The 25,600-nt window shown below is 42.2% G+C and overlaps 1 long non-coding RNA gene across 2 annotated transcripts; it reads left to right on the plus strand.

Annotated features, from left to right (window-relative positions):
* The first annotated feature begins 2,101 nt into the window (after positions 1–2,101).
* Positions 2,102–19,254, plus strand: LOC114895236. Of its 2 annotated transcripts, XR_003793459.1 has the most exons (6): positions 2,102–3,506; positions 5,112–5,223; positions 5,433–5,620; positions 8,142–8,254; positions 14,917–15,713; positions 19,070–19,254. It is a non-coding gene; the product is annotated as an uncharacterized LOC114895236 (long non-coding RNA). The 2 variants fall into 2 exon arrangements; XR_003793458.1 differs by lacking the exon at positions 19,070–19,254 and having other exon boundaries at positions 14,917–16,606.
* The last annotated feature ends 6,346 nt before the right edge of the window (positions 19,255–25,600 follow it).

Below are 25,600 nucleotides of genomic sequence, written 5' to 3' on the forward strand. Positions count from 1 at the left end.
TGGAGCATTTAATCCATTCACGTTTAAGGTACTTATTGATATGTATGTTCCTATTACCATTTTCTGAGTTGTTTTGGTTTTTTCTTTGTAGGTCCTTTTCTTCTCTTGTGTTTCCCACTTAGAGAAGTTCCTTTAGCATTTGTTGTAGAGCTGGTTTGGTGGTGCTGAATTCTCTTAGCTTTTGGTTGTCTGTAAAGCTTTTGATTTCTCCGTCAAATCTGAATGAGATCCTTGCTGGGTAGAGTGATCTTAGTTGTAGTTTCTTCCCTTTCATCACTGTAAATATATTGTGCCACTTCCTTCTGGCTTGTAGAGTTTCTGCTGAGGAATCAGCTGTTAACCTTATGGGAGTTCCCTTGTATGTTATTTGTTGTTTTCCCCTTGTTGCTTTTATTTATTTATATATTTATTTATTTATTTTATTTTTGGTATGTGGGCCTCTCACTGTTGTGGCCTCTCCCATTGCAGAGCACAGGCTCCGGACGCGCAGGCTCATCGGCCATGGCTCACGGGCCCAGCTGCTCCGCGGCATGTGGGATCTTCCCGGACCGGGGCACGAACCTGTGTCCCCTGGATCGGCAGGCGGACTCTCAACCACTGCGCCACCAGGGAAGCCCCCTTGTTGCTTTTAATAATTTTTCTTTGTCTTTAATTTTTGTCAATTTGATTACTACGTGTCTCGGCGTGTTTCTCCTTGGGTTTATCGTGCCTGGGACTCTCTGAGTTTCCTGGACTTGGGTGGCTATTTCCTTTCCCATGTTAGGGAACTTTTCAGCTATAATCTCTTCAAATATTTTCTCTGGCCCTTTCTCTCTCTTTCCTCCCTCTGGGACCCCTATAAAGTGAATGTTGGTGCGTTTAGTGTTGTCCCAGAGGCCTCTTAGGCTGTCTTCATTTCTTTTCATTGCTTTTTCTTTATTGTGTTCTGTGGCAATGAATTCCACCATTCTGTCTTCCAGGTCACTTATCCATTCTTCTGCCTCAGTTATTCTGCTTTTGATTCCTTCTAGTGTATTTTTCATTTCAGCTATTGTATTGTTCATCTCTGTTTCTTTGTTCTTTAATTCTTCTAGGTGTTTGTTCTTCAGTTCTTCTAGGTCTTTGTTAAACATTTCTTGCATCTTCTCGATCTTTGCCTCCATTCTTTTTCCAAGGTCCTGGATCATTTTCACTATCATTATTCTGAATTCTTTTTCTGGAAGGTTGCCTATCCTCACTTCATTTAGCTGTTTTCTGGGGTTTTATCTTGTTCCTTCATCTGGTACAAAGTCCTCTGCCTTTTCATTTTGTCTGTCTTTCTGTGAATGTGGTTTTCATTCCACAGGCGGCAGGATTGTAGTTCTTGCTTCTGCTGTCTGCCCTCTGGTGGATGAGGCTATCTAAGAGGCTTATGCAAGCTTCCTGATGGGAGGGACTGGTGGTGGGTAGAGCTGGGTGTTGCTCTGGTGAGCAGAGCTGAGTAAAACTTTAATCTGCTTGTCAGCTGAAGGTTGGGGCTGAGTTCCCTCCCTGGTGGTTTTTTGGCCTGAGGCGACCCAGCACTGGAGCCTAGAGGCTCTTCAGTGGGGTTAATGGTGGACTCTGGGAGGGCTCACGCCAAGGGGTACGTCCCAGAAGTTCTGCTGCCAGTGTCCTTGTCCCCACGGTGAGCCACAGCCACCCCCTGCCTCTGCAGGAGACCCTCCAACACTAGCAGGTAGGTCTGGTTCAGTCTCCCCCGGGGTCACTGCTCCTTCCCCTGGGTCCCAGTGCACACACTACTTTGTGTGTGCCCTCCAAGAGTGGAGTCTCTGTTTCCCCCAGTCCTGTCAGAGTCCTGCAATCAAATCCCGCTAGCCTTCAAAGTCTGATTCTCCGGGAATTCCTCCTGCCGTTGCCGAACCCCCAGGTTGGGAAGCCTGACGTGGGGCTCTGAACCTTCCCTCCAGTGGGTGGACTTCTGTGGTGTAAGTGTTCTCTGGTTTGTGAGTCACCACCCAGCGGTTATGGGATTTGATTTTACTGTGATTGCGCCCCTCCTGCCGTCTCCTTGCGGCTTCTCCTTTGTCCTGGATGTGGGGTATTTTTTTGGTGAGTTCCAGTGTCTTCCTGTCCATGATTGTTCAGCACTTGGTTATGATTGCGGTGCTCTCACAAGAGGGAGTTATCTGGTTAGATTTTATGCTTCCTTTTAAGTCATCTCAAATCCTTTCTGGCAAGGGATAATTTTTAAAATATACGTAGAGATCACTGTGTCCTGAATCATCACCTAATCTCTCTGTACTTGAATATCTTCTATTTCTTCTGTTTCTGAAGCTAATTTTATTGTCACACACTGTTGTTGCCATGGATATGTGTATCCCTCAGAGAGGGATTTCTGGTTTTACAAAGGCTCTTTCTAAGTTTCTTAGGGGGAAAAAAGATATTTCACTTAAGAAAGAGCTTGCTTCAAGACCATTTTTCCTTTGAGGTATACAGTATTTTAAAACACCTTACTCTAAACATATAATTTCTTTACCTTCATCTTTTTTGACAGAAGCTATTGGCCATTCTCTTCCCCTGTTTATTTTCTGCTTGTAAGTTTTTATTTGCAAAGCAGTTACCAGAGTAATTAGAATGCAGTGAACCCTTGGGCTTGAACACGTTTGAAGAGCTAAAGGCTTTTTGAATGATTTTTTTTCCCCATGAGCCTTTTAAAATGTAACTTCAAGTACCGCTGACTCTGAATGTCAGCCAGTGGAGCTGATGGGCTCTAACATTTTTACTGCTGTCGGGAAGCTGTGAGCTTCATCGGGAGAAAAGCACTTTCTGGATGGAGAAGTTAATTGGGGAGTTAGCAGTTTAACACGATTAAAAATAAGTTGTCATTCACAACTGACTGATTTTTGGCTCTGAGTTACTTCCTGGACTTAATTTCCATCGGCCAGAAAAGTAGGAACGTTGCCCTGGACATGGGAGCAGGGCCCCCGGGCACCGATGATCTTCCACGAATCTGGACAGTCTGCCTCCAGGTGCCTAATCAAGTAAACCCAAAGTCAGAAAACACTCTCTCAGGAGGAGTGATTTTGTAAGTCCCTGTCCCATCTTTGAGAAAAATAAAATAATATTCTGCTCCGTTGGAAGGAAAGGAAATCTGTAGAAATAAGTAACAACCCTCAGAAATCTCCCTGAGTCCAAGCTCCCCGACGCGAGGCTTGGGTGAGCCTTGGGAAGAAGCAACCCCAAGGCCAGAGGGGCTTCAGATGTTGGCTTGTCTGCTTAGGACCAGGGGGGTGAGTGAGGCACTTACCTTGAGAGCAAAACCTAAGGAGACACCCCCCACCCCAAATGCTGTCATCAAGATAAATCCTATTTTAATGCAGTATTTAAAAAATCAAGTCAGTGCAAAGAAACAGGACATGGAGTGTGCCGGTGGGGACTTACATGGACGAATGAATTGGTGAGGCCCCCCTGAGGTGGGCTGACACCTCATCACCCCCTGACTCGAGCCGGCAGAAGGATGAGAGAAAATCCCCCGCGTGACTGAGGTTTGTTTCTTTTGCCTATTTTGTAGGGATGGGGGTCAAAATAGAAATTAAATGCATTTATTGGAAAATGAATTTGTGTAATGTTTCCCACACACTTTAGTTTGTAAACTAAGGGTCTTAGTCGTTAGGTTGCATGACTGTTATTTTGCCAGTACAGAGTTTTACATGATTGCCTGTATTCTTTTTTTTTAAAATTTATTTTGTTGAAGAATAGTTGATTTACAATGTTGTGTTAGTTTCTGCTGGACAGCAAAGTGATTCAGTTATACATATATATATATTCTTTTTCATATTCTTTTCCATTATGGCTTATTAGAGGACATTGAATATCATCCCCTGTGCTATACAGTAGGACCTTGTTGTTTATCCATTCTATATATACTAGTTTGCATCTGCTTAATTGTCTGTATTCTTATCACCAGAATACATGCTGTAGGTGGGCAGGGCTTTGTAGGTCTATGCACTGCTGTTCCCTCTTGCATAGAGTACCTGCTTAATCAATGACGTGAAAAACAAATAACTCTATGTAAGGTGGAGGTTTAGACTCTTCTAAATAGTAGGAGAGATGACAAGCTTCTGGTTTACATTTTTAAGAATTAAATAATGTCTAATATCAATATATTCCTCTATGTGTGCATATATCATAATTACAGTAATAATAGTATTTGCTATAACTTATTCGACGAGACAAGTTGCTGTGGACAGAATGTTTGTGTTCCCCCAAATTCACATGTTGAAACCCCAATGTGATGGTGTTTGGAGGAGGGTGACAGGTCGTGAGAATGGAGCCCCCCAAATGGGATTAGCATCCTTACAAGAAAAGGACAGGGGTGAGCCCTTTCTCTCTCTCTGGGCCATGTGAGGTGTCGGGCTGCACCCTGCAGGCCTACAAGCCCTGTACTTGTCCAGCCCCAAGACCAAAGGAAGAGCCCAGAGTCAGTGACAGAGACATCAGTGGTTTAATGGGTGGGGCACCTTACGTGTCTGAAACAAGGTCCTGGAGCGACACCCCATCGTGTGCGGCGGACGGCCGGCAGCACTTGGTGGCATACTTAGCTCCTGGGGGAAGGGGAAGGTTACCAGTTATAGGGGGAATTAACCTCAGGTTAGCCCATCGGTTACCAGGGAAACTAGCAGGGGGGCATGCCCCTCACCGCCCCTTTGATAAGCTATCATGGTGGAGATGTTCTGATCTAAAGAGTAGAACAGTCACTAGCTGGGCCGGAAGCAAGTATGTAGAAGGTCAGTCATGTGAGTGGGGTGTAGGTGAAGCAGGCACTGGTCCAGCAGGGAATGGACAGAGGGCAAGAGAACAGCCATCTTGGGGGGCCTGACCGTACGTGAGGACACAGCCAGAGGTGGCTGTCTGCAAGCCGGGAGGCAGGTCCCCATCAGACAGCAGGTCTGCTGGTACCTTGACCCTGGACTTCCCAGTTTCCAGAATTGTGAGGAGTAAACTAAAGGTCTGTTGTTTAAGTCACCAAGTCTATGGTATTTTGTTACGTCAGCCTGGACTGACTAAGGCACAGTACTTTACAGCTACGAAGTGCTTACATGAGTCAGGTGTCTATAACTTGTTAAATTAGCAAAATGTATCCTCGACAGTCTCCAAGGTTTATCAACAAGGTGTCCTGCAGTAAGTTTGCCTGCATCTGGAGAAAACCTGGGCTCCAGGAGGAGTGGATGCGTCTTCGGGAACACTGACGGTTGTGCAAAGGTAGGGTAACTTCCATGGGCTTGAAAAATAGGTGATGGAGGTGGGGCAGGGGGTAGGTTGACCTGGGAAGGAATGCTTGGGACTAGGAGCACTTTGTTAGCTCCGTCCACTCAAGCTGAGCTAAACCCCCGGGGCCATGGCCTGAGTTCCAGAAGGTGTCCAGATAATGCATATTGTCACACTTGCTCTTTTTTCCTACGTGGGCACAGTGGTCCTGCTGGGTCACTGTCATCATTTCCTGAACCTCACACTGGGGCCGAGACGCCTGGCAGTCTCATCAGTCACCAGGTTCCATGGTCCACAGGTTCATGAGGAGTTCGGAGCACGCAGCCACCGGCTGCGGTTTACAGCCGCAACTCGAGGGAACCCGAAACTTTATGTGTCATTGTGGAAGAAGGTGAGATTGCCCGCCTGCCTGGTGGAAGTGTGGTGAGCATTAATGAGACAAGCTCTCGGGGAGAAGATTTCTGTATAAACACAAGTCAGGGCTGGGAGAACCATTCCTTCTCCGGACTGCCTTAGTGCTTACATGGTGCCCAGTAAATCAGGGTGACAATGTGACTTTGTCTACCGCAGTTTCCCAAGCCTGCTGTGTTGAAGCCCCTTCATGATTTTGGCTATAACTGGATACCACGTGTACTATCATTATCAAATAGCTTAAAAATGGACCCAGATTGTTTTAAATTTTTTCATCATAGAAAATTAAATATACATATATATATAAAAGAAAAAAATAGCATAATGAACCCTTATGTATATGGAAATGAGCTTCAACAACCAGTAACGTGTGGTCAATCCCGTTTCTTTCATAGCCTCATCCACTTCTACCCTCATACCCCTCCTTCCCCTGTGTGCTTCTGAAATAAATCCTAGCCATCATATCATTTCATCCACAATAATTCAGGGTATATCTCCAAAAGAAGAGGGCTCTTCAAAAATTCATACTCATAATCTCATTACCACACATAACAATTAACAGTAATTTCTTATATTCTATTTTATCAAATAGTCAATCACTGTTCAAATATTCATAATAGTTTCTATAGACTGTTTGAATCCGAATCCAGATAAGTCTATACATCGTAACTGGTTGATGTGACGCATACATTTCTTTATTCTGTAGGTCCCCCCTTCCTTTCTTTTTCCTTACAATTTATATATTGCAAGCACTTCATCATTTATGCTGTAGAGATGCCCTCAGTCTGAATTTTGCTGATTGCATCCCCAAGTAAAGATGATTTTTAGTCTCCTGTACCCATAATTACTAATTTATCTCCCCGCCGACCCCAACACACTCTGACACACACCCCAGAGCAGGAATCCTTCCTAGGTGATGTGCTTTGATCCAGTAGAAGAATAAATTTTTGTTAGTATCATTATCAATTCATGGATCTAAAGATTTTGATGTGTTTCCATCCATCGAAATCACCATCATCCTCATGAAGGCTCAGATTGCCTCATCTTTGACCAATTAGAGCCACTTCTGAGTCCTTTTGTCATGACCCCAGTCATCCTTCATAGCTTCCTTGCCTTCTGGTGGGAAGCTATTCCAGCTTTACCACATATATTTAGATTTATCATGGATATAAATATATATATTTACCACACGTATTACTGTGCTCCACTTATATAAGGAGCTTTTGTTCCTTAGTGTGGGAAATGGTATTTAGAAAGCACATTCTAGAGGTGATCGTTGCTACCGACTTGTTCATTGTTTCTATGCCTTTATTGGCTATAATATCAATAAAATTTTTGGTGAGTTTATACTGATATTTCCAACTCAAATTTAGAGCTACACTTTTTTTTTTTTTTTTTTTTTTGCGGTGCGCGGGCCTCTCACTGTCGCGGCCTCTCCCGTTGCAGAGCACAGGCTCCGGACGCGCAGGCTCAGCGGCCATGGCTCACGGGCCCAGCCACTCCGCGGCATGTGGGATCTTCCCGGACCGGGGCACAAACTCGTGTCCCCTGCATTGGCAGGTGGACTCTCAACCACTGCGCCACCAGGGAAGCCCAGAACTACACATTTTTATTCAACCTCATTGATCTTCAGTGTCTGTTTCTCTTCACCTACACCAAAAATGTCAATTCCCAATGACATTAATGGAATAGCACATTCGCTTTTTCTCACAATACACACAGCACTGTCTCAGAAAAAGAATAACTTTATCACCAACCATATGATTATCGGAAACAGTTGAAGATTTTGTTTGGCTAATCTTTTTCCTTTAGGATATATCCTAAGGATAATGATTGTAAAGTCCCTTGAAATAAAATCTCTCTGTGTGATTATGCCACTTACTTGCTACACAACTAGGTTCATTTATTTCATTTTGTTTTAAGTTTTTAGGAACTCTCTTTTCCCCTTTAATTAAAAAAATCTTTTTATTTTGACATAATTATAGATTCACAGGAATTTACAAATATAGTATAAGGAAGTTGCATATACCCATTACCCAGCTTCCTCCAGTGGTTTCATCTTACATAATCATAGTACAATATCAAAGCCGAGAATATGACACTGGTAAAAAGTATGCATATAGGTTTATGTTATTCTGTCTCATGGGTAGATTTGTGTAACCATCACCACAATCAAGATATAGAACTAGCCCATCCATAAAGACCTCCCTCACCCTACTCCTTTATAATTATACCCCTCCCCCTCCCCCTCCCACTCTCCCGGCAACCACCAATCTGCTTTCTACCTCTAGGAAGTTTTTATTTTGAGAATGTTGTACAAATGAAATTAATTATACCTCTTATGACCTTTCGGATTAGCCTTTTTTCTTTAGCAACATAATGTTCTTGAAATACATCCAAATTGGGTATATCAATAGTTGGTTTCTTTTTATTCCATGGTATGTATATTCCTCAGTTTGTTTAACCATCCATTTACGGAGGGACATTTTGGTTATTTTCAGGTTTTGGTCACTACTAATAAAGCTGCTATAAACAATTATGTACAGGTGTGTGTGGACCTAAGTTTCCGTTTCTCTGGGATAGATAACCAGGAGTGCAACTGACAGGTTGTCTGGTAAGCGTATTTTTAGTTTTTTAAGAAAGCAAAGTTGTTTTCCAGAATGTCTGTACCACTTACATTGCCACCAGCAATTTGTGAGAAATCCAGTTTCTCCGCATCCTCCAACATTTGGTACTGTCACCGCTTTTTATTTAACTGTTCTAGTAAGTGTGTAGTGGTGGTTCACTGTGGTCTTAATTTTCATTTCCCTAAGGGCTAGTGATCTTGAACATCCTTTTATGTGCCTATTTGCCATTTGTATACCATCTTTGGTGAGATGTCATTTGCCCATTTTCTAATTGGATTGTAGCTTTACTTTTGAGGTTTGAGGGTTCTAGATATGAGTCCTTGGTCAGCTACATGGTTTTCAAATATTTTTTCCCAGTATCTAGCTTGTCTTTCCATGTCATAACAGAATATTTCATAGAACAAATGTTTTTCAAGTCCAATTTACCAAGCTTTGTTTTAGGGATCATGCTTCTGGTGTTATGTCTAAAAAACTCTTAACAAAGATCTAGGTCCTGAAGATTTTCTCCTATACTATCTTCTAAAATTTTTATAGTTTTATATACATTTAAATTTATGATCAATTTTGAGTTAATTTTTGTGTAAAGTGTGAAGTGTAGTTTGGAGTTCTTTTTCTTTTTTTTTGGTCTGTGAGTATCTAGTTGCTCTAGCTCTGTTGGTTGAAAAGACTATCTTCTTCCATTGAATTGCTTTTACATCTTTGTCAAAAATTAGTTGGTTGTATTTGTGTGGCTTTCTCTCTGGGTTTTCTTTTCTATTCCGTTGATCTTTGTGTCTCCCCCCAGCCAGAACTACACTGTTTAATTTCCGTGGCTATACAAGTCTTGAAATCAAGTGAAATCAAGGAGAGTGATTCCTCCCACTTTGTTTTCCAATTTTCAGAATTGTTTGAACGATTCTAGTTCAGTTACCTTTCCATATAAATTTGTCTACGTCTCCATAAAAATCTTGCTGGCATTCTGAAAGAAAGAATGTTAAACCAGGATATCAATTTGGGGAAGATCGACATCTTTACTTTGTTGAGTCCTTCAGTTAATCAATCTGGTAGGTCTTTCCATTTATTTAGATGTTCTCTTTCATTAGTTTTCAGCATAAAATTCCTGTTCGTGTTTTATTAGATTTCATTTTTCTTGAGCTATTATGAATGGTATTGTGCTTTTAATTTCAGCTTCCATATGGTCACTGATGGTGTATAGAAGTACAGTTGCTTTCTGTATATTGATCTTGTGTCCTCTGACATTGCCCTGCCTGGAGAGGGTGGGGAACCTCGTTCTCACTGGTGTGGCTTGAAGTCCAGGCTCCCCACCTGTGCTTCTCTAACACCACCTGGAGGAGGGGGGACACGGGGCACTTTGTCTCCACTCAACCTTGGCCTGGGGTGTGGGAGACATGTATGTCTGTAGCTGTCTGTGGTGTTTGGCTGGAGTCGGCTGGTTACTATCCAAACATTCTCTTTCTTGTTAGGCTGCCCCTTTCCTGGCCCTCTGAGTTGAGAGAGCAGGTTTCTCTCGGGGATTTTTTTTTTTTTTTTTTTTTTTTTGCGGTTCGCGGGCCTCTCACTGTTGTGGCCTCTCCCGTTGCGGGGCACAGGCTCCGGACGCGCAGGCTCAGCGGCCATGGCTCACGGGCCCAGCCGCTCCGTGGCATGTGGGATCTTCTTGGACCGGGGCACGAACCCGTGTCCCCTGCATCGGCAGGCGGACTCTCAACCACTGCGCCACCAGGGAAGCCCGGGGGATTTTTTTTTTTTGTCTGTGTCCATTGGCATTTCCAAGTAACCAGCTTTTCCAGTATTCATTCAGGGCATTTGAGGCGAAAAAGAAAACTCACCAGGTCATTTCTAAGGTTCTGAGGTCTCTTTCTAGTCTGTCTGCCTCTCTCTGTCTTTCAGAGTCTTTGTATGTTTGTTTTACATATACTGTCCGGGGTTTTCAGCTGCAGTTAGCAGGAGGGTAGGGAAAAGTAGGTTTACTCTATTTTCTTGGAAGCAGAATTCACTAATTCTGTTTTAGAACTACATAAAACATTTACATATTTCCGAAGTCCAATCTTTAAAATATATTCAGATATGTCTAGCCGTCATCCTAATTCTTTCATCCTCATGTCTCCTTCCCCTTTAGACAATATGTTTTCAGTTTCTGGTTTATATTTTTATTTTTAATGTAGGCAAATATACATATTTTTCAAATATATACACGCGTATATATAAATATGTAAAGTATATCTATTCATTGAGAGTGGAGACGTATATATCCTCTATTTCTTAGAAAGTGATAGCCTACCATACGCACTTTTCTTCACCTCGTACACCCTGGGGGTAGCTTTATGTGAGTATATAGGGATATTCTTCATTCTTTTACAGCCGCCTGGTATACTCTGTATGGACGTGTAGAGTTTATTCAACTCGTCTCCTACTGATGGACTTTTGTGTGGTTTGCTGTCTTTTGCTAGTTTGGCACTTTTCCAAACTCAATAAATTGATTTAAAGGGAAAATAATATCACTATTATAAAATGGAAAACAAAGTATTCTTAATATGCAAATAAAGTAGATATAAACACGAAAGGGATAAAAACATAACATTTAAACTAAATTCTCTCCTGTTACTATTAGCTGTTAATACTTTCAGGTATAGCTTGATCTTTGTTAAAAAAAGAGACCAACAAGTGATCGTGTTAAAAGTGAATGGTAACAGTCTGATTATATGAATGAAAAGATCATTAAAAGGGGACTAAGCTCTTGCAGTTGTGATTCAGTGTTACTAACGCTTGTCTTTGTACCAGCAAAAAGAGTATATAAGATATTGGGTGACGTATACTGAGTCCCTTACTCTGAGCTTGGAAGCTACTGTATTATCTCATATGATGCTCCAAACAGTCCTGTAAGGTGGGAGCTTCTGTCTTTCTCGCTTCACAGATGAGGACTCTTAAGGCTTATTGCTCTAGATCCCATCACTCATAAGTAGGGTTTGGGGTCTTGATCAGAGTTTGTGCTGACACCAAAGTCCATCCTCATCACCACTCTGCTGCATGGCCTCTCTGAGCCAGGCTTTCTGATCTCTCTCTCTGCAATGCAGGACAATGGGATGCAGGGCAGACAGACCTGATTCTGGGGATAAAAGACCTGGTGTGACTCTCAAACCTACCAGTTACTAGTTGTTCTTAGCTGTGTTGGCTTTTGAGGCTTGGTTTCCTCACCTGCAAAATTGGGGTGGTACTCCTTCTTTGTATATCCCAGGTGTGTTTTGAGAATTTCTATATTATATATTCCCACATAACTTTATCTTGCAAGCATTTTCTTATTCCTTCATTGATCCAATCAGACAGTATTCAGCTCCACTACTTGCTGGTTGCAGTACGCGTGGGTTGTGATACAAAGGTGGATCACGCAGTTGCCCTACTTAAAGAGGCTTTCATCGGAGCTGAGATGAAGAAGTGTGAGCTCTGGAATCAGAAAGGCATGAGTTCAAATCCTCATTCTACCACTTCTGTTGTTTGAACTTGGGAAAGTTCTCTAATCTCACTTGCCTTCCTTTTTATTTTCCATCTATAAAATGCAGATAACGACACTTAATCCTATAAGTGGTATTGCACGGTGATTAAGTGAAATAATGAATGTAGAACCTAACCAATAATAGTATAGTTACGTAGGGAGCAGGTGAGACATAAACAGCAACAAAAGGAAGCAGGGATATTTACGGAAATGTCTGCTACAGTCTTGAGGTGATGAATTTTAAGAAATCAGTATATGTACAAGTGCCAAGTTAAGATTCATGGTAATTATAAATGCATTAGAAGTTCATAATTAAACTCAGGAGAAATTAAGCATCATGAAACTCACCCTGAATGATTAAGTGATAAACCCATCCAAAATTTAATTTGATGTTTCTGTAATAATCTGACTTTATGGAACAAATTCTTAATTTGTTAAAGCCCATAATAAGTTGTAAATGTCCTCCTAAGAAGCAGACCTCCATAACATTCTTAATTAAATTCATTAAGTGATATATCTGAGAGGAAAAACACAATCGTTACCCATACAATTAACAGTTCTTCATTAAGTGTTGAGCAATGAACTCTAGAAAGAAATACATGTAAGTGGAATAAAAGTAAAATATTTCCTGTTCTAGAGGTCCAATATTATGGTAAAATAGTCTGTATAAGTAAATTTCTGACTCAAAGAAAATAGCTCTTTCAAAGTAAGCAGGCAGAATGAGTTTCATAACTTCAGAGCCCCAGGAAACCTCGTAATTTATATCCTCTCACAGAGTAGTTGACTTAAAAACTAGTTACTCACTGAGAGAATAGCTATATTTTTAGAAAAGAAGCATGACTTGGTAGACTTGTTTTCAAAGGTGAGTTTTGATTATATCTATACATTTGCTGGGATGTATTCCAGCAAATGTATTCCATTTGCTGGAATAATAAGGCAAATGTCTTTATTACTGTATCAGATTCTAATCCTAGAAGATGGGCAAAATATTGCAGAGTTTAAAAACATTCTGAGAAAGTCTGATCATAAATTACTTTACTAAATAGAAAAGCTTGATGTCCATGTCAACGTAGGTACTTTTTACGAACTGGTTGCAGAAGGTTCCAGTAAGAAAGATGGGAAGGCAGATTTATGATATGAGATTAAATGAGCTAAGATAGTTAAAGCTCTCAGCCGTAAAAAGAAACGAAATTGAGCTATTTGTAATGAGGTGGATAGACCTAGAGTCTGTCATACAGAGTGAAGTAAGTCAGAAAGAGAGAGACAAATACCGTATGCTAACACATATACATGGAATTTAAGAAAAGAAAATGTCATGAAAAGCCTAGGGGTGAAAGAGGAATAAAGACACAGACTTACTAGAGAATGGACTTGAGGCTATGGGGAGGGGGAAGGGTAAACTGTGACAAAGCGAGAATGAGGCATGGACATATATACACTATCAAACGTAAGGTAGATAGCTAGTGGGAAGCAGCCGCATAGCACAGGGAGATCAGCTCGGTGCTTTGTGACCACCTAGAGGGGTGGGATAGGGAGGGTGGGAGGGAGGGAGACGCAAGAGGGAAGAGCTATGGGAACATATGTATATGTATAACTGATTCACTTTGTTATAAAGCAGAAACTAGCACACCATTGTAAAGCAATTATACTCCAATAAAGATGTTAAAATGAAAAAAAAAAAAGATAGTTAAAGCTCATACATAGCACAGCCACACAGCAAGTGGCAATAAATATTAGAGATGATCATGGTGTTCCCAGTGGTTCCATTCCTGGCTCAAAGCTCTCCTACTCACACAAACTCTCTTGGGATAATTGCAGTTGTTCTCATGGCTTGGAAGTTAATGATTTCAAATCAGCCTCTGCTTCCCCAGGCCTAGCTCATGTGTGTCCTGACTGCTGGATATCCCGTCCTTGAGGATGAAGGATAATCCTCAAGTTCAGCATGTCCACGAGTCACCTAAACTAGCTCCTTTTGTATTCCGGCTCTCAGGTGGGTGGTCCCATCCTCTGTCTAGACAAGCCGAGGAACGGCGTGGGGAATAGATTCGACGTTTTCACGTAACAGCCATCAGTGGCTGAGTGCTGTTTACTTCATCTCTTAAACACATCTCAAAACACTCCACTGTCCTCTGTCTTCAGTACCAGCGTTTCTTACTTTGTCTGCCATCAGAGCAAATAACTGAGAACAAAAGTCAGCTTGTCGCCACCCTACTTAAAACCTCTTTAGCGTAAAGTCTTGTTTCTCAAGCATCGCACACAAGACTTTGCGTGACCTGGCGGCTGCTTCATGTCTGTAACTCCATGCTGGACCTTTATGTTCACTTATTTATTATTGAACTACAGTTGATTTACAATGTTGTGTTAGTTTCAGGTACACAGCAAAGTGATTCAGTTATACCTATATCTACATCTATCTGTCTATCTATGTATTATTTTCCATTATAGGCTGTTACAAGATACTGAATAGGGTTTCCTTTGCTATCCAGTAAATCCTTACTTATCTATTTCAAATATAGTAGTGTGTATCTGTTGATCCCATACTCCTAATTTATTCCCTCTCCCCCCTTCCCCTTTGGTAACCGTAAGCTTGGTTTCTATGTCTGTGAGTCTGTTTCTGGTTTGTAAATAAGTTTATCTGTATTACTTTTTAGATTGCATATATTAGTGATACCATGTAGTATTTCTTTCTCTGTCTGACCTGCTTCACTTAGTATGATAATCTCTAGGTCCATCCATGTCATTGCAAATGGCTAAACCTGCATCCTTTTCATGGCTGAGTAATATTCCATTGTATATATATGTACCACATCTTCTTTATCCATTCATCTATTGATGGACACTTCACCTTTCCCATGCTCTGTTTGTTAGAAGCAAGCCAAAGGCCCACCCCCTCAACAACCTTAGATCTTTCTTGTGTGGAGTTCTCTGTGGATCAAAGGAACCTGGTTGTTCTCCATGTGGTGTTATACTGTAATCTTTCGTATTCTCTGCCAACTCTCTTCTGGATCAATGACTCTACAAAGTATTGTCTTTTGTGCCCAGACAGTTTAAAGCCTTTAGTCAAAACCTTTTCAGCTTTTTTTCTGCTTTAGAAACGGACAGTGTATGTATATTTCTGTCTTACTTCTCTTGCTTTTTCTCTGTTCATGTTGGTCTCAGGAGAATGACTTCATATGATACATTATCCAGAAGGCTTTGAGTTCATGAACTGACTGTAAGACAAATGATTAATCTACTCTCTAACTATCTGGGCTTTCATCTTCACGTCCACCCAGTCGATTAACTCACATGCTATCAGTTCAGAAGGACACGTGATAGCAAGAAGAAAGAAGTGTTTTATAATCAAATCAGATATTTCACTGGCAAAGGAAAGTGTCCTAAGGAGGGTGTCTGTATGTACAGACAAGGTGTATTTGAAGACCTGATAAACTGTGATGGACAAAGTGATGGGGAAAGACAAAACTACTCAGTAAGTGAAATATCGGAGAGACGATCTTTTGAACCATTTCATCAAGCAATTGCTAAATTTCAGAGATAGCCAAGTTTGAGCTGTTAAAAGCACACATTGAATCTTGTAGTTTTCCCTAAATTACCTTATATCACCTGTTTGTGAAGTTGACTTTATGAATTATTTGATTTTGATGGAAGGACGGTCATCTACACATCATCAAAGACCTCTATCTTAAATTGGAAGAAGATAAGAAAAATAAGTTACTGATGCCATGAAAATTCTCCCCACATCTGTGCAGTGTGTTCTAGAGATGAAATCAGTAGCGAGGACGCTGCACTGTGGCAGAATTGTCACAGCACAGAGCGGACAACTCATTAGCAGGTGAAGACATCCTTGGACGTCTCTCCGGGGTCTCGGGAGGGGAAAGCTGCCCTGAGTCTCTGTGTCTGGGCTGAACATTCCCGCTTGGTTACACAGATCCTGCAGCTGCACCAGAGCTACTGATGTGAGTACCGCAAAGGTCACGAGCAGGTCAAGAGACCGGGCACTTCGGGGAATTCGCTCAAGATACTGTGGCAGGGGTGAGGCAGCAAAACGAGTAATGGGAGGGCAATGCCTTTTATTTTATTTTTGTTTGAAAATAGTCAATACATTACTATACAGCTATTAAAAGAAAAGAATGATTTAAAGAGATATCAAGAATGTACCATTAAGCATGAAAAACATAGCAGGGTGATCCATTTATCATCATCTTTTTCTTTTTTCATAAAAGCAAGTATCAAAAACAAAGCTTCCCTAAAACGCGACTCTAGGTGTGCATTGTTTGTGTAAACATGGACAAAGCCATGGAAGGGCTCCCACCTGGCTGTGTATTGTCACCTGGCTGGGGACATTGGGAAGGGTGCTGTGTGCCACAGGTGTTGTGCTAACCAGCAAGCATGTTCTATCCCCATAAGCTTTGAAGAGAAATGGAAAAAAGAAGAAAATTAAAAAGAAAAACCGGCTTCCCTGGTGGCGGAGTGGTTGAGAGTCCGCCTGCCGATGTGGGGGACACGGGTTCGTGCCCCGGTCCGGGAAGATCCCACATGCCGCGGAGCGGCTGGGCCCGTGAGCCATGGCCGCTGAGCCTGCGCGTCCAGAGCCTGTGCTCCGCAACGGCAGAGGCCACAACAGTAAGACGCCCGCGTATCGCAAAAAAAAAAAAAAAAAAAAAAAGAAAAACCATTTTTTGCTCAAATAGTACCAAAGCAACAGTCATGGACAATTTAAAAGAGCAAACAGGGGCTTCCCTGGTGGCACAGTGGCAAAGAATCCTCCTGCCAATGCAGGGGACATGGGTTCGAGCCCTGGTCCGGATGATTCCACATGCCGCGGAGCAACTAAGCCCGTGCGCCACAACTACTGAGCCTGTGCTCTAGAGCCTGCAAGCCACAACTACTGAGCCCGCGAGCCACAACTACTGAAGCCTGCACGCCTAGAGCCCATGCTCCTCAACAAGAGAAACCACCACAATGAGAAGCCCGCGCACCGCAACGAAGAGTACTCCCGCTCGTGGCAACTAGAGAAAGCCCACGTGCAGCAACAAAGACCCAATGCAGCCAAAAATAAATAAATAAATTTATATTTAAAAAAAAAAAGAGCAAACAGCATCATCACAGTATCAGCCCCAGCCCGGTAACCCATATCCTCCTAGTTTTCTGTTTCTTTGCTGCTTCTTGTCCTAATGGATGTGTTATTTTTCATACTTAAAATCATAGTAGAAGTAAAACTTTTATTCTGTTTTCCTGACTTACCTTTGTATTAGGCATATTATTACATGTTTCTATATTCTTCATGCTTATAATTCTTGACATATTAATTAAAAAACCAGAGAGAGGCTACACCATAATTTACTTGGTCATCATTCAATTATGGGACATTTGTTTGCAATTTTTCTTGTTAAAAATATTAAAATAATATATAGGTATCTGTATAACACTTTTCCCACTTTTAAAATTAAGTAATCCCTTAAATTAAATCCCCAGATTTAGAGTTTTAGAAATGGATAAAAAATTATGAATACCTTCACTGTAATACACTCTAAGGATTTCCTAATAATTTCTTTTTTTAATAAATTTATTTATTTTTGGCTGCATTGAGTCTTCATTGCTGTGTGTGGGCTTTCTCTAGTTGCGGCAAGCAGGGGCTACTCTTCGTTGCGATGCGCGGCCTTCTCATTGTGGTGGCTTGTCTTGTTGCAGAGCACGGGCTCTAGGCGCGCGGGCTTCAGTAGTTGTGGCACGCTGGCTCAGTAGTTGTGGCTCGCGGGTTCTAGAGTGCAGGATCAGTAGTTGTGGCGCATGGGCTTAGTTGCTCCGTGGCATGTGGGGCCTTCCCAGACCAGGGCTCGAACCTGTGTCCCCTGCATTGGCAGGCGGATTCTCAACCACTGTGCCACCAGGGAAGCCCCCTAATAATTTCTTACATTTCACATTCTCTGAAGCATTTGGCAAACTGGCTGGCAAGAAGATGCCGCAAAGAAGTGCAGAGGTATCTCTTGGAAAAGGGTCTAGTTATGGTGAAGTTAGTGGGCCCAGAGCCTTGACACTCCCAACTTGGGGAAGAATAATGGCAAATCACAGCCTCCCAGCACTTTGAGATAGGGCCTAACAGTCATTGATTTTGCTTCCTGATCATGGATTAGCCCTTGAAATTCTGAGATCCAAACCTCTGAATACAGTAGAAACAAACGTAGCTATTAAGAACTTGTCCTCAACTATGCATTAATTTTGGTACAAGCCATATTGTAACAAAAGACACATGAAAAAGTTGTTTCAGTAATCTAGGAGTTTATTTCTCACTCACATCCCAGTCCAGACCTAGCCAGATGGCCCTGCAAAAATGAAGTGGCATTGCTCCAGGAGGCCGTCTTGGTAGCCAGGCTCCTTAGGTAGCTCTGGCTTTTTTTTTTTAAAAAGCGGCGGTGATGAATTCAGTGACGTCTGGCAGAGTTTGGTGTTGCTGCCTTGATTCATGCTAAGCACCAGCAATTTTACCCATCATCACTTTGCCCCATCACTGCGAATGTCCCTGCGGTGGGAAAGGTCTAAATGTTATCCCGAAACATCTTGACCTTGCGCACACCTCGAAGGGCTCTGGCACCACCAAGTGTTTGTGGAGCATCTTTGAGAACCTCCACCCAGAGGAAGGGGTCATGGGGGCAAGGAGCTCTGGGGAAGGTCAAGAGGAGGGTTCTGAACGCTGACCCAAGCCCAGGCACTGAACACACAAGCAGGCCATGTGCTCCAGAGCCAGTGATACAGCTGAGGGGGTCCCTGACAAGCTGATGCAAGAGGTTCCGGGAGGAAACGGGAGGGTGTCGAGGAGGACAGAGGCCAGCGAGGAAGAGCTGGGTGGAGGCAGGCAGGATTAATTATGAAGCTGGCAAATGTCTGGCTTTACCAGGCTTCATTCAGGCTGTGGGTGGAGTGAGCCCTTGGCTAGAAGCAACAGGTCTGTACTGTGTTCTTGCTGATCTGTTTACCACGATGCTCTTCCCTCCAACTGGTATAGCTTCTGGAGGGCAGGACCCATATCCACCCCAAGCCTGGCCCAAAGCAGCAGCTTGATCAATATTTTCAGAATGGATCAAGATAAGTGCAACTTGGTTTATTATAAAACGGGGCAAGACCAGAGTCCCAGGACTGGATATTAAAGAATAACGAAATGGAACAGGTTCAGGCAGAGATCAGAAACGTGACAACCTGCAAGGAGGTTGAACAGAGCAGGCTCCATGTTCCTTTCCTCGGCCCTTTCTTTGTGCACCACCCTTAGTTTTCTCACGCTTTAGCTGACTTGCTATTTTATGTGTGACCTTGGCAGTGAAAGGAGACTGTCAATACCAAATGAAGAGGCTGAGTTGATCCTTGTGGAACCAGAGGATGCTAGAAGATTTTGTGCTTTGTGCTTCACATAGAAATCGGACACTGAAAAATCCCATTGGCTCGCTTGGACAGGAGAACAGCATAGCTTCCGTGCAGGAACGTGTGTCAATCTCACAATCCGTTAGCCCAGGTAACGTTTATTGATAAGCTATATGTGGCCTTTAGTCACATCAATATTATCTCATAAATGCGCAGTATCCTGGTAAGATTATTTTATTGATAAGAGTAGAGGCTCAGAGAAGCTAGGAAGATCAAAGACGTAAAAAATCAAGCCCAGATATTCTGAAAGTGCTGTGTGGGGAAGGAGATAAGGGAATTTGGGGGGACTACATTAATTTGAAATATTATCTTTGACACTAAAGAATGGCAAGGTATTTAATCGCTGGGAAAGGTAAGGATTTCTCCCTGTAAATAATACTTAGCAATAACCTTAGGGCTTGTTTCATGAGTCAACTGGGAATAAACTAGCTACCTTTTAGAGGTAGATGGGTAGTCACAGAATATTAGGTTACTACTTAGCTAATTGCTTTTCTGATGTATTAAATGACAATTGATCCCCAAAGATGAGCAGCTCATTTCCTACAGACCAGTCAGATCAACCATGATATCTGCAATGATAATTACTATTAAGTGTATAGTCCTACTGGAGAGGGGCTTGTCCTGCTAGGAGGGTGAAGACAAGCAAGAATCACTAATAAGAGTGAACATCAATCCTTCAGGAGACCCAGTGATTACATAGCAGAGGTAATGGAGTTACTTAATGGATATTTTAATTTTTACAAGCTATGAGTTTGTAGCCTGAAAAATTATCTCCTGAATTAATAATGTACACAGAATTGATGTGCTGAGTTACCATAGAAATCACCTTTAGTACGATTAACACTGCTAATTATGTCACATCACCTCTAATGTGTTTCATAAGTAGAAATGTTTCCGAGCAGCTACATTAATCCATGTTGCTTCATAATTTGACTCTTTTTCTTCTTTGCATGTTTGATAAATTCTCTGAAAGACCGTCAGCTTATACATTTAAGCGAACATAAAACAAAGCAGGACTCATGTTTCCCGGTAGCAAATTTCAGATCAGAATTCTATTACTTGGGATCCATTTTTCATGTTTCTGTCTTTTACCTCACATCTCTGAGACTGCTGGAAGCCGTCTGTTCGTCCATCCATCCATCCCTCCATTCTTTAACGCATTACATGAATTAAGCACCAACTACACACAAGGCTTTGTGCTAGATGGGCGCTATAAGAGCTTATAAAAATAAATTACACACCGTACCTCCTGTCATCAAGTTTGCAATCTACCAGTAAGGAGATCACACATATACATTAAGTATATATGAAAGTGTTTGGTAACTACCAGAAGGGTATGTGTATAAAATGTTACTGAGAGAAAGAAGTCACTTCTGGACAGAGGCCAGCAAGGCCACCTGGATGTTTCATACTCAGTAGGCAACAGTTTAAAGATACCTCGTTATATATTGTTAAAGCCGTCACAGCTGTCCTGCACTTAGTAACACGAGATAGCACTTTAGCAGGACACTTGGGGGACCATTTGAAACAGTGAAATCACCAACAAGAAACACAAAAATTTGTAAATATGGTACCAGACAGAGTGTGGAAAGGACACTTCTCACAGTGTGAGAGCTGAAATAGGAAGGCAGTGTCACCTCGGTCATCCTCAGCTGGGTACCTGTACTGGCGGTGACACATTCTTCACCTCTCTGGGTGGGTCTGCCAACCACCGTGAAGGCGCTGGGAGCACTGATGTTGGAGAGACAAATAAATGTTAGCAAGAAGGTGAATTTGCACAACCGGAATCCCTGAGTCTTGAGGGTCTACCATGTCTTGTAACTGTTTATGACGACTCGAAGTGTAGGTGGTAAATTTCGTGAAGCTATGTAGTCCAACGCAGTCACAATCTAATTAGAGCCGTGTGGCTCCTCGTATAAGCCCTCAACTATGGTTCAGAGTCTAACCAAGTTCTGAGGCATTTCCAGCTTCAGTTAGTATATATTTTTAGGAGGTAGTGAAGGACTCTGAAGGTGACAGTTAACTAAACAAACTGAGGCATGGCGAGGTTGACCAGCTGTTGGTCAACTTATGTCATCTTGCACAGTAAGAGCCTCAGAAACATCCTGGGTTTCAAACCAACTCTGTCTCTTAATAGCTGTGTGACCTTTGGTGGAGAGATTAACCTCTCTGTGCATCAATTCACTTATCTGTAAAATTGGGACAGTAATAGTACTAACATTATAGAGTCCTTGTAATAATTAAATGAATTACATATGTGAAGTACATCTAAGTAATATAGTACAGACTATTAGTATTGTTAATGTTAATATTACATGTGCAGTAACTTAAAACATGAATGCCAGAGATGTTTCTTGAGGAAATATGTATTCAGTGCTCATGTTCAGAGTCATGGAATAGAAAAATTAGAAACTAACAGTTGAACTTTTTGTATAGGCTATAGCAGTTCTGCCCAGTAGAATTTTCTGCACTGATGGAAATGTTCCACATGTACACTGTCCGGTATGGTAGCCAGTGGCCACATGTTGTCACTGAGCACTTGAAATGGGGTGAGTTGTGACTGAGGAACTGACTTTTAAATTTTATTTTATTTTAATTGACTTAAATTTCCTGTGATAGGAAAGGTGGGCAGATACAGAATTTGCTCACCGTGTGCTGTTCATTGGCGATTTTCTAACTAGAGGACTTAATCTCTATGCCCTTAGCATGGCCATATAATGAGTACGAGTGCAGCAGTCAGAGCTGAGGACCATTCCAGCAGGCTCCTGGAATGGTCCTCTGTTCTGACTTTTAACACCCTACAGGTCCTTCTCGTGGCCACTTTGACTCGCAAGGCGAGTGTGCCCAGCAGGGACAGACCTCTACGTGTCCCAGGACCTCTCCTGGTTTCTATACACCAGGCTCTCTGAGCCCAGCCAACAGGGTCTGCTCCCGAGAGGGCTGCCCAGCCAGATTCTCAAGGTGACCAGGTGGGCAAGCCCTAGAACGTGTCTTGTGAAGGGGTCTGTGCCCTAGTTGCTCCTCTGGGGCAGGTAATGGGGGCCTCAGGACAGCCCGGCTCCCTCCACTGGTGAGGGGCTTTGCCACCACCCCCCAAGGAAGCCAAAACCCGGGGAGGCTAAGGGACTCGTCCAGGGTGACATCATAGTACGTGTCTGAGCTGGGACCAGACCCTCAACTTTTGAGTTTTAACCCCATTGCTCATGAACTATATCTCATCTGTTATGATGGCTGAATTGTGCCCCCCCATCCCCCAAATCCATGTTGAATCTCTAATCCCCAGTACCTCAGAATGTGGCTGTATTTGAAGATAGGATCCTTAAAGAGGTAGTTAAGTTAAAATGAGGTCATGAGGGTGGACCCTAGTCCATTGGGACTGGTGTCCTTATAAGGGGAGGAACTAGGACACAGAGATACACACAGAGGGAAGACCACGTGGGCACCCAGGGAGAAGATGGCTGTGTTCAAGCCCAAGGGAGAGGCCTCGGAAGAAGCCAAGCCTGCCCGCTCTTCACCTCTGGCTTCTAGCCTTCAGACGTGTGAGAAGATAAACACCTGCTGTTTCAACCACCCAGCCTGAGGTACTTAGTTCCGGCAGCCCCGAGACGCCAATACGACTTCCAACCTCCGAAAGGAATTGTAAGCTAAAGGAAATACTAAGATAATTCTGCTAAGGTGCTTACGGTTTTAACTGAACAGGTAGCGGGTGACATTTCAGTAGCGTGTATGCTGCTCACCAATGCTGTGGAATACATGTGAAGACTGATAACTCTTGTGGATCCACCTGAAATATTTTTACTTGAGAACGACAAGGAGTGATGAGGTGACGTCAGTGACCCTTCAAGAAACAGCAACGCTTTCAGGTAAGTGAAGACCCGAAACAGTGTTTTTGAGAGGGAAAGAAGGAAAATGACATAGATGGATGCATCCCAGTATTTGAAGTGATAGCCAAGTTTAGTCCTTTTTATAAATTGTACTTTAGAATATAATGGTGTTACAACGATAAATTTGCAAACCCTACTGCGTTTAAACTTGTGCTCTATTTTGCTAAGTCCTGCATTTCCTCATTCAAGTCTTCTTGTAATAAGTTGGAATTTCTAAAGTCTCATCAACTTGGTCACTTTCTAATTCTCTCTCCAGCAAACCCACCATGGTCCAAAGGGCACAGAGGAGGTGATGGTGAGGTGATGCCCTTTATTCTAATCTGAGACTACACAGATGGTGACAGTGTTTGATCAGATTTTAGAATCAACAGATCACAGAGACAAATAGGAAACATCCTAAATGTAAATCAATAGAGGATTGGTTAAATAAATAATAATTGATCTATACAAGGAAATGCTATGTGACTGTTAAAAGTGATGGTGTAAATTTATATTTACGGACCAATAAAGATGAAAGATGTCTGGGATACAGCTTTATTTAAAAGAAGACAGGCTAGCAAATAGCACAATAATTTTAAAAAGTCTTTTATTTATGTATATTATATTTACATACCCACATGTGTATATACACACATAGGAAATATGCAACAGGATATATCAATACATCAAAAGATAACAGTGCTTATTTGTACGTGTGGGGAATTTTGCAGGTGCTTTTCACTTTATATCTTTATGTATCTTTATGTATTATCTATAGCTTTGTCAAGATTCTGTCCTGCTTTCATTTCTAAAAAGAGAAGAGTCCAGGTGAGACCAGGAGCTGTCTTCCTGGTCTGTGGAGAGCGGGTGGGAATTGAATCTCTGAGGGGGAGACCAGACAAGGTGAGAACAAAGTTCTGCTGTTGTGATGAAAGGTTTAGCCCGAGGTTCCAACCTTAAGTTTCCCAGTTCACACTCAGTTTTGAACAAAGGGCAGAATTTTGTGACTAGAGACTATTTATCCCCTTTAGTATTCGTCAGTATGTCTGGAAACCTCGGAGCTCCCAGCCTCAGGCTTTGAGGGCAGGGCGAAATGAGTTGAGGCTGAAACTTTGTTTGAGGCAGTTCTTGACATCCAGGGTTGGCAAAATTTTTCTGCTGATAGAAGGCATCATATGGCTTGTACGTTGTTAACCAATGAGCACAGAAGAGAGGCGAGAGAAACTGTGGGTGAAATTGACATTGGAGAAGGCTTCCACCAGGGTATATGAAGTCATTTTACCCCAGATGAGTTGGAACCAGTAGCTTTTTCCTTTTAATCTTAAGAGAACAATTTTCTTTGTGTCCTTGTCATGACAGTCAAATCCTGAACTGCCAACTTTCAGTAGGTTTGTCTTAGGAATGAATATAAAGTAATCTATCTATCTATCTATCTATATCTATCTATCTATCTATCAATCATCTATTATCTATCTATCTATCATCTATCTACACTTACGGATTTTTAACCTCTACCACCTACATAGTTTTACATTTTTATTTTAATTTAATGATAAATGATACATGCCTATGTAAAAAACTCAGACGATATAGTGTAATTAAAGTAAGGGATAAAAGTTTTCTATTTTAATTTCATTTCCAGCCTTTCACTCCCTGCAGGAAGTCACAGTGAACTCCTTTGTGTCTCTCCAGACACATATACCTACACCAGAATTTTTCTCCCACAAGATATTCAACATGATTAAAATAAAATCTCAATATTGTAGATACTCATGGCTGCGTGAGATGGCCTAATGTGGGCACACCATCATTTATTTAGCCATTTCCATGACAACTGATGTTTAGGTTGTCTCCATCTTTTCCTGTCTTAATACTTGAAGAACATTGTCCACACTTGTATGCTTATGTAAGTCTAGGATCCTGGGTGAAGAATTGTTGAGCCTAAGATGTGGGTGTTTGCTAGACCCTAGTGATACTGTCAGGTATCAGCAGAATTTATGAGGGACTTTGGAGCACTTCACACACCTGGGGGAGAATGTTTCTATCTCCTGACCACCCTCTTCTCTGCCTCTTCCAACATCTGCGGTCTGACAGATAAGGACATCAGGACCACATTTGTTTAACACTGAGGTCTTGACAGAACTAGGAACATGCTGTGTGTATTCAGTCCCTTCCCGGGGAGTTCCCAGAGCACAGACAGGCCCTCCTGAGAGACACCAATGTTCGTGTAAGGACTTGGGGATCTGGACAGTATTCAGTAGCTTATCATGAAACATCTAGACTCAAAGCGCTGCTAAAACAGGAGCAAAAGAACAACGAGCTTTGTGGAACTGCTGCTTCCCCTCAGACTATTTGATACTTTAATTTCTGGTATCTGTCTCAGAACACCACATGAGAATTTTATTTTAACATCCTGTGATAGAGAATCATTTGTCATTCAGGAGAAGTTCTCCTGGGTGTGGGCAGAGATAAAACAGCAGTCCCCAAGTGGTGGAAACATCCGCCTAATGCGGAGTATGTATTCCTGTCTTGACCATGCATCGGTGTTGGGGGTTTTGGGCAACAAT

The sequence above is a fragment of the Monodon monoceros genome, unplaced genomic scaffold (genome assembly GCF_005190385.1).
Source record: "Monodon monoceros isolate NGI ecotype Baffin Bay Population unplaced genomic scaffold, NGI_Narwhal_1 Super_Scaffold_14, whole genome shotgun sequence".
In the NCBI taxonomy this organism is placed as follows: domain Eukaryota; kingdom Metazoa; phylum Chordata; class Mammalia; order Artiodactyla; family Monodontidae; genus Monodon; species Monodon monoceros.